Below are 17,652 nucleotides of genomic sequence, written 5' to 3'. Positions count from 1 at the left end.
TGAGACACTACACTGTCTCTGTATTCTATGATCCTATAGTTTAATGAGACACTACATTGTCTCTGTATTCTATGTTTTGTGATTACCTTGATTATTGTAAGTTGTTCTGAATAAGAGTATCTGATAGATGCCTACATTGTCAATTGTTCATAAAGGGTTACCCAGGGCCGTAATCAGCAGTGGTAGGGTAGCACGGGTCCGCCTGAAACCGAAGACCTGAGCCACGAACCGGCTTGGCTCGGGGCCAAAATATTGACTTGTCCCTCGGGCACGGGTCAGATCAGTTCCAATTGCCACGGGTCTTGTTTGGATCCATTTGAAATGGATGGACCCGTGAGGACCCGACGACCAGCTTTTCATTATTATTATTATTATTATTATATGAATCTCTTTAACCTTTGGTTTTACAATGAGACATATGCGTTGTAATTACGCTACAAAATCCATATCGACTGTTCTCGCATATTGAATGAGTCCCGTCTAAACAGCCGATTGAAACACAGCCGATCTAAAGCTGAAGTTGAACACCATGGAGGTTTTTAAGCGGGAAGATGCAAGTTGGAACGTCATCTTTGTGAAGCTTGTTTATGGACATTATCTGCGGGGACGGGCGGTATAAAGTCGGCGAACATGTTCTCCGTCTGTCTGCAACACAGAGCAGAACGCACGCTACGCAGCTCGTCTGTGATTACTCTGTTGGGGCGTGAGTTGACTGATCTGAACGCCACGGTGATTTTAGCATTAAATAAGCTCCGGGTCCAGTACGGGTATGAGAGCCGGTCGGACCGCGTCTAATACATTTGAATTATCCTGGGTTCGTTTTGGGCCTGGGGTCCAGTTTGCCTCTGTCTCCCGTTTCGTACCGGGTCCACTTATCCACGGGTCCGTTTCGGCCATTAGTTTAGAATGTTTTCTCAGGTCCTTAATTATTCACGGGTCCGTTTCGGTTGCTACCCTCTACTGCTCTCCATATTAGTGAGCAGGTCTCACTTGTAGGGGTTAAAGCCAGGGCGGTAATCAGCAGCTCTCTCTATAGGCATACTGGGCTCCATATTAGTGAGCAGGTTCTCACCGTTATCTTGTTCCTTTGGTTGGTTGATATTTTGGCTCCTCTGAGACACGTTTAATCTTCCTGGAAAGCCTCCAGATCAGAGACGTAAGTGGAGAGTCTTCTGGAGACGAGGAGGAGGGCAGGAAGGCCAGTCAGTTCTTATCTAAACCCTCCTCTGTACCGTGGACCTTTATTTTCTATCCTCCTATGGCAGTAAGAATAACCCTTCAAGACCGGGTACGCATCTCTGTGTCATTTTTTAGATTCCTTTTGAGCTTTTCAAATATAGCAGATCTCCAAGCTCATAGCGCGGCACCGAGCTTGTAGATCTGCTATTTTTGAGAAATCATGAAAATCTTTCAATATATGTTTTTTAAAGCGAACATTTGTAACTCATATCTTTTGCCTCTACAAATGTCTTCTAAACAAGTCTTTATTAAATATCATGTCAGTGGTTCTTAAACTTTTTCATGTCAAGGACCACCCAAAACATATAATGTATTTGGCCGTGGACCTCCATCTGAAAAATATTTTGTTTCAGGGACCCCCCAGAAGCAAAGATTTGAGGTAAAAATGTAGACATATATTCAAAGATTTAAACACATTTTCCAGATTCTTAAAATAAATAAATATATATAGCAGATCTACAAGCTCATAGTGCTATTATTTGTGTCATGTCAAGGACCCCCATCTCACAATATGTTCTAATAGGGACCCCCCAGAAATGGTGCCGCGCTATGAGCTTGTAGATCTGCTATTTTTTGAATAACCCAAATAAATCCTAAAATGACACATATATGTGTTCCCGCTCTTAAAGGGTTAATATAAGTTCATGGGTCATGTGACCCGCTGCTCAAAGTTAATGATACAATGTGACTTTGGAACCTTTTAATTAAAAAATGTGGACTTTTTTTTTTTGTAGCTTTTTTGATGATGTATCTTTTTTAGTGCAGAGAGCCTTAACTATGAGACGGTTTATCATCCCTAAAAATAATGTGAAAAGGAAACGGAGCGTATATAGGCGTGTGTGCATGTGGGAGCCTGGAGTTTGGTTGGTTTCACTTTACTTCAAGTTTTATCTCTTAATGCTTGATTACGGCTGGGAAAAAAGAAACACGTTTTCTGATTTTTATTAACATTCTGAAACATAGATTTAAATGCCAACAGGTGGTGGTATTGTGTTAAAAACATGACCATGATGTCAAAGACACATTGATGCAGTAGGTCAGGGGTCTTCAACGTTTTCAGCCCAAGGACCCCCTAGCTGAGAGAGAGATGAAGCAGGGACCCCCTCTATATTGCATAAAAATTAGTTATAGATTAAACTTTTTTTGTTTACTTGGTCTGTTCTTTTTCCCCTCTACACCAATACCTCTTTGCCAAAAAATTGCAGATCTACAAGCTCACAACGCCTCGCAGCTGCTATTTTTGTATTTTTGTCTAAAGTTCTCCTCAGAAAAGGGATGCCAGGCTTCAAGTGGTTAAGGTAAAAAAAAAAAACATATCACACAAAGATTTGGCGGACCCCCTGTAGTAACTCTGAGGACCCCCTAGGGGTCCCGGACCCCCTGTTGAAGACCCCTGCAGTAGGTAATAGGGATGCACTATGTGTTTAACCCATTCAGACCTGAGTGCGATTCTACAAATGTCCTCTAAATCCAACATGTTGCTATATATCGTTGCTCCATATTTAAACGTATTAGTTTTTTCGTACATTAACCCTTTAACACCGGGAAAGCATCTGTCATTTTAGATTTGAACCACCTTAACCATTATCTTGCGCTTTGGCTATTCAAAAATAGCAGATCTACAAGCTCATAGCAATATGAGCTTGTAGATCTGCAATTTTTTATATATCTTATATTTATATATAGCGAACATTTGTAACTCAAATCTTTGCTTTTGGGGATCCTACAAATGTCTTCTAAATCCTAACAGTTTTTTTATGTCGCTATATCAGTGGTTCTCAACCTTTTTCATGTCAAGGAGCCCCAACATGCATTTGGCCGCGGACCCCCACATAAAAATATGTTGTTCCAGGGACCCCCCAGAAGCAGAGATTTGAGTTACAAATGTTGGCTTTAAAAATATATATATTCAAAGATTTGCACACATTTTCACGATTTTTCAAAGATAGCAGATCTACAAGCTCAAGCTTGTAGATCTGCTATTTTTGAATAGCCCAAAGACATCTGAAAATGACAGATGCTTTCCCAGTCTTATTGGGTTAACCTACCAACACAGGAGACAATGTCTGTGGTGTAGAATCATTTCAAAAGTCTACTATGAACGTGACAACACATGTACAGTATTTGCAATGTTTTCAGCTTCTGTCACGTGAGCGAGACACGGCCGTTTAATATGAAACAAGCTACACTGAAGATTCCATATTATCTCCACATCTAGCACTTCACTGTGCAGATATGGAGCAGCGCTACATGTTGGAGAGAATCTCTCTGCCGAAGCTTATTGAGATCCTATCTGAGATCAGCAACACTTCCAGCTCCTGGAAACACAGTGGAGTGTTTAGTTCAGTCGGGCTGTGTTCAATACAAACCGGGAACGCATCTGTGTCATTTTAGATTTCTTTGGCTGTTCAAAACTAGCAGATATACAAGCTCATAGCTCATATGAGCTTGTAGATGTGCTATTTTTGCAAAATCTTGAAAATCTGTGCAAAATATATTTATTTAAATTGATTATTTTCTAATAATTTCTCTCTAAATCTTTGTTTCTGGGGGGGGGGGGGGGGGGCGTCCCTATTACAAACTATTGCGAGATGGGGGTCCTTGTCATGACACAAATTGTACAATTTGTTTTTACTCGATCTGTGTCTCATAGGAGGGCTGTGGACATTTCAGAGACCCGCCTCACGTAGGGACATAATGGTCTCCTTCATTGCCCTCATCATACAATCATGGTCTCTACAATGTTTCATTATAATCATTGTCTCTACATGTTTGTACGTGTGTTGGTGTGTGTGAGATGGACACACACACACACACACACACACACACACACACACACACACACACACACACACACACACACACACACACACACACACACACACACACACACACACACACGGCTGGCTGGCTGGCTGGCTGCCTCCAAACCCACAGCTGTTCCATCTGAAACAGCCTGGCTCTGCCAGCCTGCCAGCCCTGATGCCACCAACGCTCTGTGTGTGCCAGCTGTGACAGGGTGCATGCCACCAAGCCTGAGGGAGAGAGGCTTTTTGATTGGGGACAGGAGGGGGGGGGGAGGGGGGGGGGGCCATTGTTGTCACAAATGCTCACCTAATCCTGACGCAGTGGCGTGGAAAGGTGACCCGTTAAGCCCTTCAATCCGGGAACTCATTTCTGTGTCATTTTAAGATTTTATTTGGGCTATTAAAAAAAATAGCAGATCTACAAGCTCATAGCGCTGCACCGAGTGCCGCGCTATGAGCTTGTAGATCTGCTATTTTTTTTTTATCGTGAAAAATCGGTGCAAATATTTGAATATATATATATTTTTTAACATTTTTAAATCAAATCTTAGCCTGGAACAACATATTTTGAGATGGGGGTCCGCGGCCAAATACATATCATTTTGGGGGTCCTTGACATGAAAAAGTTTGAGAACCACTGATTATAGCAACATACGTTTAAAAAAAAAAATGTCCAGAAGCAAAGATTTGAGTAAAAAAAAAATGCTTTGAGTTAAAAATATATACCGGTATATTCAAAGATTTGCACACATTTTCATAATTATTCAAAAATAGCAGATAGTGCCGCGCTATGAGCTTGTAGATCTGCTATTTTTGAACAGCCAAATAAATCTATAAAATGACAGAGATGCGTTCCCGGTCCTAATGGGTTAAACGGGGGAAGACCCTGCATGCCTTGCAGATACTAAAATAGTCGCCACACCAGTGAGTGTGTGGGTGTGTGTGTGTGTGTGTGTGTGTGTGTGTGTGTGGGTGTGTGTGTGTGTGTGTGTGTCTGTAACAGCCTCTAAAGTAGAGAAAAGGACACATTATTGTGCACCAATCTTGTGTATTTTGCACATTGGAGTAACTGGAATCAGAATTCTCTTTATTTTCACGTCACAGATCTTTGTGAGCGTTTTTCTTTCACCTTAACAACACATTCACTGCCAGGTACTATCTGCTTTTTTTAGTTGCTGCCAGGTTTTTTAGTTTTTTTTCCCCTAACCTTTTCAAGGAGTCACAGAATATTTTTCTCCAGTATGATTGATCCCCTGATGGTTGCTAATCACTGAGGGTTTCACTGTGCTGCGAAAAAATAATAAATGTCATGGCGACCTCCCGTTTGCTTGTTATACGCCGTTGAAAATAGCATGTCTCGCCAAAAATACCTAGTAAAACACAGGAGCCGAGATAAAGAATATTTCCTAAATACTTTAACCAGGAAGTGAATGGAGCAGTACTTCTTTGGATCACGTGATCTTCTGGTTCTGTGTGCGAAAAAAACAAAACATTTTTTTTGGGGCAGTGAACGGTTGGATTTGTATTAACGTAGATCTACGTTATTGGCAGGGAATGTGTTAAACGATCACGATTATCCTCCCATCCCTGCTGTAAATACATACATATAGCCTGTTTCTCTCTCTTCATATACTGTACTGGACTTATGTTGTACAACTGTGTACAATTTCATCAGGCAATTAGTAGTCATGTACATTATTGTTATTCCTCCATTGGTCTCAGAGGTTAATGTCTTTACCTCGACGCTACCGTTGTCTTCTCTGTTTGTTCTTACTGTATAAGCGGTGGGTCAAGGTGTCCAGAAGGGACTCAATCATAGTCAGAACTACACCGTAACAGAGACCTGCACGCTGAATGAACATCATTTACTGCATTTAGATTGCATTTATTTTTTAACACAATCCATTCACAACCATAAGACTTGACCTGCACATAATGCTCTCCTTGGTAAATATATATATTACTGTTTCATCTCTTATCCCAGTGCATTAGCATGAATGGAATGCATTTAATCCATTTAAGACCGGAAACGCATCTGTGTGTCATTTTAAAATGTCTTTGGCTATTGAAAAATTGCAGATCTACAAGCTCATAGCGCGGCACCGAGTGCCGCGCTTTGAGCTTGTAGATCTGCTATTTTTGAAAAATCTTAAAAATTTGAGCAAATCTTTGAATATATATATATATATATATATATATATATATATATATTCTTTTTTTAAAGGGGAAATGTGTAACTCCAATATTTGCTTCTGGCGGGTCCCTGGAACAACATATTTTGAGATGCGGGTCTGCGGCCAAATACATATAATTTTGGGGGTCCTTGACATGGAAAAGTTGGAGCACCACTGATTATAGATTATAGAACATACTGTCAGGATTTAGAAAACATTTTAGACATGTATTCGGTCGCGGACCCCCATCTCAAAATGTTTTGTTCCAGGGACCCCCCTAGAAGCAAAGATTTGAGCTACAAATGTTTGCTTTAAAAAGCACACATGTTCTTGATTTTTCAAAAACAGGAGATCTACAAGCTCATATGAGCTATGAGCTTGTAGATCTGCTATATTTGTAATAGCCAAAGTATAAAATAATGATTTAAGTGGTTACACAGATGCGTTCCCGGTCTTAATGGGTTAAATATCACATTTGAATGGTCTGTTCACTCTGTGAATGGGACGGCCATTTGCAAACCTTCACACCTGGCTCTGTAGCGTAAGTTATATCGTCCTGATTGGACCACATAATGATCCACTGGGTTATTATGTCGCCGGCCTCCATTATACAGAGAAAATATGACTTCAGTCAACCCTCATTTCTGAGGTGTGAACAACTGACTTTAGAGAGAAAGAGAAAGAGTCAAATCTGGTGGAAATGGACAGACTTCAAGTTCAAGGTTTATTCTTTTCGGAGCATGATGGCTGCAGTGTGTTAGACTATTATAATGAGGCTATCAGTGGTTTAAAGTAACTAAGTACTTAGTATTTACTCAAGTACCGTACTTAAGTACACATTTTGAGGTGGAGTATTGCCAATTTTCAATACTTTTACTTCTACTCCACTACATCTCAGAGGAAAATATTGTACTTTTACTCCACTACAACTATTTGAAAACTTTAGTTACTAGTTACTTTGCAGATATAAATTATAATATTATAAAACATACCATTAACCACTTTAGCCCTATTTTATACCTAGGCTATTTGAAAATAGCCGATCTACAAGCTCACAACGCGTCGCATCGCGACGCGTTGTGAGCTTGTAGATCTGCTATTTTCAAACATTTTAGTACTTTTACTTTTGGTACTGTAAGTACATTTTCATACCAATACTTTTTTAGTGTTTTTATTTCTGACTTTTACTCTACATTGCCGTATTGATACTTTTACTTAAGTAAAACATTTGAGTACTTTTTCCACCACTGCAGTCAAACCTCATACTTTAGAGAGAAAGAGTAACATCTGGTAGAAATGGGCAGACTTCAAGTTCAAGGTTTATTTATTTTATTATGACTTTTTGGAGCATGATGGCTGCAGTGTGTTAGACTGTTATAGTGAGGCTGTATCTATCTATAGCAGGGGTCGTCAATGTTTTTTTAAGGCCAAGGACCCCTTAGCTGAGAGAGGGATGAAGCAGGGACCCCCCAGTACATATTGGATTCATGTTAAATGTGTGTTTTCAGACACTAACCACTTAAACCCTTAATACTTTGTAAACTTGACCTTTGGCTCGGTTCTTCTTTTCCCCCCCCCGTACACCAAACCTCATGACCGAAAATAGCCGATCTACAAGCTCACACATTTTAAAATAGAAGTGGTTGAATTTTTTCATCATTGCTGTCGCCGTGCGGAATACAAAATATTGCTGTCGGGCAGAAACATGTTATCTCCATATTCCAAAATGTTTATTGATTTATAAATGAACACCCACAAAAGCAGTGAAAATAAGCGATCTACAACTCGCAACGCCACGCCTCGCATCTTGAGCTTGTAGATCAGCTTAAGTCTTACTTTGTTTTAATAATAAAAAGGAACGGTTTTGGACAAACTGGGTTTCTACCCGACACCAACACACACTAAATACATTTCACTATTTAGTTTGTGATGTTTCTGTAGAAAACACTGGGTTTAAGTGGGTTTCATTTAGAGAGAGAGAGAGAGAGAGAGAGAGAGAGAGAGAGAGAGAGAGAGAGAGAGAGAGAGAGAGAGAGAGAGAGAGAGAGAGAGAGAGAGAGAGAGAGAGAGAGAGAGAGAGAGAGAGAGAGAGAGAGAGAGAGAGACCGCGACCGAGAGACCTCTCTCAGCGCTCCACTCCATCACTGGTCTCTCTTTGTTGTCCTGTCTCTGCCATGCTGGCTCGCTGCGCTGCGTTGGTCCTGCAGCCATAATGCAACAGACACACACACACAGAGAGAGAGACACACACACGTGAAAGGTGGGAGCACAAGTCCCTCTCTGCCTTGGAAAGATCAAAAGCATCATCACAACACACCCAGGGAGCAAGCCACACACACATTCGCACACCATTTGTGTTGCTGTACTACGTGTGTATTGCTTTACTTGTGAGGACATCAACACTTTAGGAGGTCGATTTGATGAATGCAAAAATAGCCCAAAATGGCTGATTTACATAAGTCTAAACCACCACATGAATATACTCATCGCTACAGTTGGCCCTCACACCTATAGTGATACAAGTACAAACACACACACACGCATGCAAACACACACACACACACACACACACACGCACGTGCACACACACACACGCACGCACACACACACACACACACACACACACGCACACACGCACACACACACACACACGCCCACAGCCCTTTTGATCATATCTCTAATGCTAGATCATAGGAGCCAGACATCATTAAGCGGACCACCATAATAAAGCATGTTTTTATTGGCTGTGATGCTGCTATTGTCCCCTTCTTGTCCCCCCCGCCCCCCCCCCCCCCCCCCCCTCCCATACCCACCGGCTTTTATTTTCATATCTCCTATGTTGTCATCATTACTCCCTAATGGTCTCCAGCAGTGTTGTCAGGTCTGCTTATTAACGCCACTTTAGGCTAGAACTTGTAGATCAGCTATTTTTGAATAGCTAAAGAAATCGGAAAAAATGACACAGATGCGTTCCCGGTCTTAAATGGTTAAGTTGCTTGTAAGTATTTGGGATTGTAAAGTGTAGTTGCTTATTTTGGGGCTAGCCCCCCCCCCATCTAAAAGTCTTTTGTGACCCCTGTACCAGGATTTGTGTTTTTGATGTGATTTCTTTTGAAAATAGCGATCTACCAGCTTGAGCTTGTAGATCTGCTATTTTCAAATATCCAACGCATATAGGTTTAAAGGAGTAGTTCACCCAAAAAATTACTTATCTTCTATCAATGAAACACCCCATGAAGCATTGAATTCATGGAGATCTCTGTGTTTTTATCGCATTCCTAAACCAATAATTTGATACCCGACGGTCTCTCTCCGGTAGAAAATATGTTTTCTAAATCCTAACAGTATGTTGCCATATCAGTGGTGCTCCAACTTTTCCATGTCAAGGACCACCCAAAATGATATGTATTTGGCCGCGGACCCCCATCTGAAAATATGTTGTTCCAGGGACCCCCAGAAGCACAGATCGGAGTTAAAGATGTTCGCTAAAAACATTTAAAACTATATATATATATATATATATATATATATATATATATATATATATATTCAGCGATATGTTGGTAGGGCTCTAATTCAAAGGCCAGAGGCTGTAGTATATATAAACAAAATAATTAAATAAAAGTTCCCTAACAACAAACTGAACCATCGTGCTTGTCATTAACAGGCTCTTTTTCTGATTTTGTGCCGCCAGCTTAAATTAGAGCAGTATTGATCTCTCTCTCTCACATAAGCACGCACGCACGCACGCACGCACGCACGCACGCACGCACGCACGCACGCACGCACGCACGCACGCACGCACGCACGCACGCACGCACGCACGCACGCACGCACGCACGCACGCACGCACGCACGCACGCACGCACGCACGCACGCACGCACGCACGCACACACACACACACACACACAAAGGCCCCAATGAGTTCTGGACTGTAAACTTAATTATTTGCCTTAAACGCAAAAAAAGCTCAATTAATTGAGGTGGTCTCGGCAGCAGCTTTATTTGTTTAAATGCATACGAAGTGGAATAAGTTTCAGAAAAAGACTTTACACATCGCTTTTAAACTACTTAAATTAATTAATTGCTTTGAGTTTTTTACGTCCTTGAGACCCAAAGCGAGCCCAGCTTTTTGTTGTGTTGTTTGAGACGCTAGGCTGTGATAGAAGGAGACGCTAGGCTGTGATAGGAGACGCTAGGCTGTGATAGAAGGAGACGCTAGGCTGTGATAGAAGGAGACGCTAGGCTGTGATAGAAGGAGACGCTAGGCTGTGATAGAAGGAGACGCTAGGCTGTGATAGAAGGAGACGCTAGGCTGTGATAGAAGGAGACGCTAGGCTGTGATAGAAGGAGACGCTAGGCTGTGATAGAAGGCCGGAGAAATATATTAACACTCAGTTTCTTTTGTTTAACGCATTCAATCCGGGAACGCATCTGTGTCATTTTTACATTTCTTTGGCTATTCAAAAATAACAGATCTACAAGCTCATAGCACGGCAAACTGAAACTCCATTTTCTCCTTGTAGTTTTTTCTCCTCGCATATCACTGTTTAACGTAAACCGTTCTAACTACAACAATGGAGCTCCGTTTGACACGTGGTTTTCACTGGTAGAATCAGTGAGATGTCGGCGATGTTTACAAACAGTGCACAGCTCAATCTTAAGGATTTTAACAAGGTCTATGGCGACGTGAAAAAAACTAAAAAAACAACAATAACACGTTGGCACTGGTGAGTACATTATGAGATTAACCTCTGGCATGGAATGTGTTAAGGAGTGACTGGTCAGTAGACCTCAAGACCCTTGTACCATTATTGGGAGGTAGAAGTTCGGATATGTAGCAGATCTACAAGCTCATAGCGCGGCACTCGGTAAGGATAGGATAATAAGGATAATTCCTTTAACAGGTCCGTTCATGAAAGTCCTTGCGATCTTCTTTCCAATGAGGGCCTGTGAGCAATTAGGGGTTAAGAGTCTTACTCAGGGACAAATTTCATTTCATCGACACATATGCTGGCGTGGCCTGGAATCGTACCTGGGGCAACCAGGGCCTCTGGCTCCCTATGCGGGCTCACTAACCACTCAGCTATGGTCGCCCCCGCGCTATGAGCTTGTAGATCTGCTTGTAGATCTGCAGTTTTTATTTTAAAAGCGGACACATTTTCACGATTGTTCAAAAACAGCAGATCTACAAGCTCATAGCGCGGCACCGAGTGCGCTTGTAGATCTGCTATTTTTGAATACCAAAAGAAATAAGATAAACGAAACAGAAGTGTTCTCGGTCTTAATGGGTTAACAAAGTAACTCTCTCTCTCTCTCTTTTATGAGGCTGTACACTGTGTTTTTTGTGACTGTTTTATCTGCAACCGTGGCAACCAGAGAACATGACAAACCAGCTCCGTTTAGGACGACACAAAGTTGTGTCTCTCCTGCCGTTGCCCTTGAATGCATCAACCGTCACTGTCGTGTGGAAACCTCCTAAGCCATTGTAGGGCTGTCAAACCAATATTCCATATTCCACGAATATTGGGAAAATATGTAAATTAGAATATGATTTTTTAATGTTTATTTGACAGGGACAATACAAAAAAAACAATGTATGAAGTTATAAAAACAAACAAAATATATATTTTATTGTATCCGAGCACTCGATGCATTGTTTTTTTTACTGTTTCTGTCACAAAAAAATATGTAATTAAAAAAAAAATATATATATATATATATAATAATAATAATATTCGAATATATTCGAATATCTGCAATTTTTTAAGACCAATATTCGAATATCATTTCTGAGGAAAGTTGACAGTCCTAACCTATTGAGACCTGGAACGCATTTGTGTCACTTTTTGATTTGAGCTAAAAAGCATTATTTACCACTTTGGGCTATTCAAAAATAGCAGATATACAAGCTCGTAGCGCGGCACCGAGTGCCACGCTACAAGCTTGTAGATCTGCTCTTTTTGGAAAATCGTGAACATATGTGCAATCTTTGAATATATATATTTTCTTTTAAAGTGTTATTTTTGTATTCAAATCTTTGCTTCTGGGGGGTCCCTGGAACAAAATATTTTGAGATGGGCGTTGGCGGCTAAATACATATTTTGGGGGTTCTTGACATGCAAAAGTTTTAGAACCACTGATATAGAAACATAGGTTTTTCAGAATACTGTTGGGATTTAGAAGACATTTGTAGAATCGGCTTCAGGTCTTAGTGAGTGTCGCTGATGTGAAGCTGTTTTTTTTTTACCCTGCGTCTTTGTTGCACATCTGTCATGATGTCACAGACCACATGTTCCCTAGACCACATGTTCCCTAGACCACATGTTCCCTAGACCACATGTTCCCCACGACTTTTTAGCATTTAACACATTGAATCCGGGAACGCATCTGTGTCATTTTTAGATTTCTTTTTAGGCCATTCAAAAAATAGCAGATCTACAAGCTCATAGCGCGACACCGAGTGCTTTTATTATGAGGCCTCCCCTGAGCCAGGTGGTACCAGCAGCATGACTCAGTCAGAACCTCCTACCCATGTTACAGCAAAAAAAAATGGAAGCTCTTTAAATGGAAAACTTTCACAGGAAGGAAAGAGAGAAAACTGCCTTCAGACAAGAAGAAGAGCCACAAGAAAGAATCTTAATGCTGTCCTCTTAACCCTTTTAGACCGGGAAAGCATCTGTGTCATTTTTAGATTTCTTTAGCTATTCAAAAATAGATCTGCTATTTTTTTAATTTGTTTTTTTTGACAATTTGTGCAATTTTTTTAATTTTTTGAATATATATATCTTTTTTTAAAGCCAACATTTGTAACTCAAATGAATGTTTCTGGGGGGATTCTACAAATGTCTTCTAAATCGTACTGTTTTTTGAAAAAAACGTATGTTTCTATATCAGTGGTTCTCAAGGACCCCCAAAAGTATATGTATTTGCCCGCGGACCCCCATCTCAAAATGTTTTGTTCCAGGGACCCCCCAGAAGCAAATATTTGCTTTAAAACATATACATATTCAAAGATTTGACACATTTTCACGATTCTTTTTCCCAAAAATAGCAGATCTACAAGCACAGATGCGTTTCCCGGACCGAAGGGGTTAATTTCCTAAGGTTGCCAAAACAATTACTCGGCTGATGCGGTTTCTATGGCTGGCTATTACACCGGCAGAACGTGCTTCTCACCAGCAATGAGGGCAGCAATCATAGACTGTGGCTCCGCAGAGGAGATAACACACTGGCTCCTAATTCACTGCCGCGGCCTTGAGGGGCTTTTTGAGCTACTGGGGAAGACTCACAAATCACAAACCCAGGCTTCACACTTTCTCTTCTGCATGCCGCTCGTCACTGCGGACAGACCCCCACACCACCACACTGCACCGGGGGGCCTGAAAGTACATTTTCTCAAGTATTCTACTTATATACCATTTTGAGGTACTTTTTTTCTTCTTTTTTTTGGCTCGTTGTTGTCTGTTGGAAACCTTGTATGTTCAAAACGGTTTCCTTTTTTTATTATCATTTTAAAAACATTTTGAAATGGTGAAAATAGCCGATCTACAAGCTCATGTGAGCTTGCAGATCGGCTGTTTTTCACTACTTTTGTGTGACACATTATGTAAAAAATGTTGAAGCTCGGCGATGCGAGGTTTCCTAGATTTTTCCGAGGTTTCCGAGGTTTCCTAGATTCTACATCTCAGAGACAAATATTGTACTTTTGACTCTGCTACGTTTTCGCTAAGTATTTGACATCTTTAGTTACTTTGCAGATTTTACATTATTGATACAAAACATGCATTAACGACTTAAGCCTTATGTTTATACTTTGGCTATTTGAAAATAGCTGATCTACAATGCTCAGTTTGACACATAGGAAAAACATATTACCTTTTTAATTTGGTACTTTCGGTATATTTTGATGCCAATACGTTGGTACTTTTAAGTAAAAAAATAAAATGGGTGGAAAACAGGCATTTACTTGTATTTCTATAAGGTATTTCTACTTTTACTTGAGTAAAGACATGGTAGTATAAGTGTTGTGCATGCGTGTCACAGCGCAGCACACCGGGGAGCCGGGAGGGAGCGTGGAAAAGCAAACATGGCGAGAGCAGAAGGACTTGTTTATTCTGCTCCGTCTCTGTGTTTGTGCTGTGTTGATGATGTCCTTCCTACGAATGTCTCTGATTGGTCTGTTTGTCCTGTCTACGTCTGTCTCTGATTGCTCTGTGTTTGTCCTTCCTAGGTCTGTCTCTGATTGGTCTGTTTGTCCTTCCTACGTATGTCTCTGATTGGTCTGTTTGTCCTGTCTACGTCTGTCTCTGATTGGTCTGTGTTTGTCCTTTCTACGTCTGTCTCTGATTGGTCTGTTTGTCCTTTCTACGTCCGTCTCTGTGTTTGTAGTCAGCGTTGCCATGCCTGCTTATTATAAGCGACTGTGGGCCTGTTTTCGAAAAAAAGCAGATCTACAAGCTCTCTAGAGTTTGTAGATCGGCTATTTAGTATTTTCAAATAGCCGACGCTCATGGCGGCCTAATAGTGGATTATTTTGGGCTTGTTTTCATAGACGTACTGCAGTTGCTTATTTCTTATTTTGTCCTTTTCATGCTGTCTCACAAATCATAGATTAGGACTCTTGGCCTATAAACAACATATTTTTCCAGACGTGATATTTCATTTTATCTTCTAATCCCTGGTACACTTTGTTTTGGAGGAGCGTTCATGTCCTTTCTACCTCTGTGTCTCTGAGAGAGCCAGTCACTGTCTGTCCTGGTGAATCACTCATTCTAGAGCCTGCTAGAGAAGTATAGTCTGTATCTTTACTGTTTTTTTTTTTTTTTCACAGGCCTCGTTCTCTGAGCTTTGTCTTTTTCCTCGTCAGGATTACACCAATCAAGCTGCTGATTACTTGAATGGGGGGCAATTAAGGCCCAGCTGGAGCTCCGTCCTGACCTTCACAATGAGAACAACCACTTAGCATTTAACCCCCTCAGTCCGGGAGCAGCGCATCCAAGTGTCCTTTTTTCCTATTTCTTTGGGCTATTCAAAAATAGCAGATCTACAAGCTCATAGCGCGGCATCGAGTGCCGCGCTATGAGCTTGTAGATCTGCTATTTATTTTCATGAAAATGTGTGCAAATCTTTGAATATAATATATATTTTTTAAACTAAATTTTTTTACTAAAATCTTTGCTTCTGGGGGTCCCTGGAACAACACTTTTTAATGTCAAGGACCCCCAAAATGATATGTATTAGACCCCCATCTCAAAATATGTTGTTCCAGGGATTTGAGTTCCCTTTAAAAATATATATATTACAGTTTACAGTTTAGGCATTTAGCAGACACTCTTAATCCAGAGCAAATATTCAAAGATTTGCAGACATTTTCATGATTTTTCCAAAATAGCAGATCTACAATCTTGAGTGCTGCGCTATGAGCTTGTAGATCTGATATTTTTTGAATAGCCAAAGTATAAAAGTAATGGTTAAAGTGGTTACACAGGTGCGTTCCTTCCCGGTCTCAACGGGTTAACCACCCAAGATGTGAACAAACTACACAGCACACTCCTCCTAACCTCCATTTTACTGCTCAGCGTGTGGCCAAAGGACAGCAGGCCAAAGCCCATATATAGCCTCCAACTCCCAAGGTTTATTTCTCCTTAAAGAAAAGGTATTAACTGAAAATACCGCCGGCAACAGATGGCCGCTTAACGCTGATTGGGCTTTGAACCACGGAAAGGTTTTTTTTTCCTGAACGATCCGCACGCCCGCTCTAACGCATTAAGACCGGGAACCGCTTCTGTGGGTCGTTTTTAGATTTCTTTGGCTATTCAATACTAGCAGATCTACAAGCTCATAGCGCGGCGCTATGAGCTTGTAGATCTGCTATTATTGAAAAATCCTGAAAATGTGTGCAAAATCTCTGCAAATGTATATTTTTTGAAAGCGAACATTTGTAACTCAAATCTTTGCTTCTGGGGGGATTCTACAAATGTCTTCTAAATACTAACAGTTTTTTTTTTTAAACTTATGTTGCTATAATATCAGTGGTTCTCAAACGTTTTTCATGTCAAGGACCCCCCAAAATTATATGTATTTGGCTGCGGACCCCCATCTCAAAATATTTTGTTCCAGGGACCCCCAGGCAAAGATTTGAAAGAAAAAAATATATATATTCAAGGATTTACACACATTTTATCGAATATTAAAAAATAGCTGATCTACAAGCTCATAGCGCGGCCGCGCTATGAGCTTGTAGATCTGCTATTATTTTGTAATAGCTCAAAGAAATCCTATGATGACACAGATGCGTTCCCGGTCTTAATGGGTTAACCGACTTAACGGCCGAACCGGTCTCACAAATCTGCCGATGTTCCTTTTGAACTGAGATACAAAGCTAGCAGCGCTATAAGCCACGGGTTGCCGCGGCTAATATGAGCTAAGCTGACAAAAAGTGATGACTGCCAGGATAGCTGGGTATTAATCCCCCAAGTGAAGATTATCCGTGTCAGGAAATGACGAGCTCGGCAGGAAGAAGAAAGAAGTGAACGGGGCTGGTTTACTAAATCGAGGGTCGGAACTGTTACCGTACTACTTCCCCCCTCCCGAATTCGTTGGGAATTAATAGTCATAAAAAAGGTCTCAATGTCGGTGGCCAAGGTGGCATAAAAGACGACAAACGAGGTGTGAGCATGTCAAGCAAGTGACGAAGGAATTACTCAAGATTTTTGTACTTATGTAAAAGTAGCAAGAGCACAATGTCGAAATACTGTGTGTGTGTGTGTGTGTGTGTGTGTGTGTGTATGTATATATATATATATATATATATATATATATATATATATATATATATATATATATATATATATATATTACTTTTGATTCTTTTAATATTACTTTATTTGCTACTCTCGTTTGTTGTTTTTTTGTGGCTAGTGAAAGTTACAGGTATGGTTTGTGTGATATCAAATGTGAGTTTACCATAATCACAGTAATCATATTCTATCATATTCAACTGCTTTTGGAGAGAAATGACACCATCAAGGCAATTATGTTTCTGCTCTCATTTTTGGTTTCGGACAATAAGTTTCCTTTTGCTCCTAAAAAAATCATCATCAACTATCAATTGATGAATTAATAGATCATTTGAATCCCTAATGGTGACTATCTATCTATTTACCTGTGTCCTACAGGATGTTATGGTGTTAACTGATTCACTGCCAATCACGTAGATCTACGCGAACCGATTTAAAGCCGCCACGTGCCAATCGCGTAGATCTACGTGAAGTGATTTTTTTATTTTTTTATTTTTTTTAATTTGACCCAAAGACCAAGGAGATATGATTGTTCAAAGATCTAGACTCCTATCCACTTCCTTGTTAACTTAAAACTTAAAAATTATTTATCTCGGCTCCTGAGTACTTTTTTTTTTCAATGACAAATC

At 40.5% G+C, this 17,652-nt stretch overlaps 1 protein-coding gene across 1 annotated transcript in view; it reads left to right on the top strand.

Moving 5' to 3' along the window:
- phf14 (PHD finger protein 14) overlaps nt 1-17,652 on the top strand; it is a 162,621-nt gene that overhangs the window by 23,993 nt on the left and 120,976 nt on the right. The window lies entirely within an intron of this gene.

Source organism: Gymnoscopelus braueri (genome assembly GCF_963280865.1).
Source record: "Gymnoscopelus braueri genome assembly, chromosome: 11".
Taxonomy (NCBI): domain Eukaryota; kingdom Metazoa; phylum Chordata; class Actinopteri; order Myctophiformes; family Myctophidae; genus Gymnoscopelus; species Gymnoscopelus braueri.
This window is presented reverse-complemented; position numbering and strand designations above follow the sequence as displayed.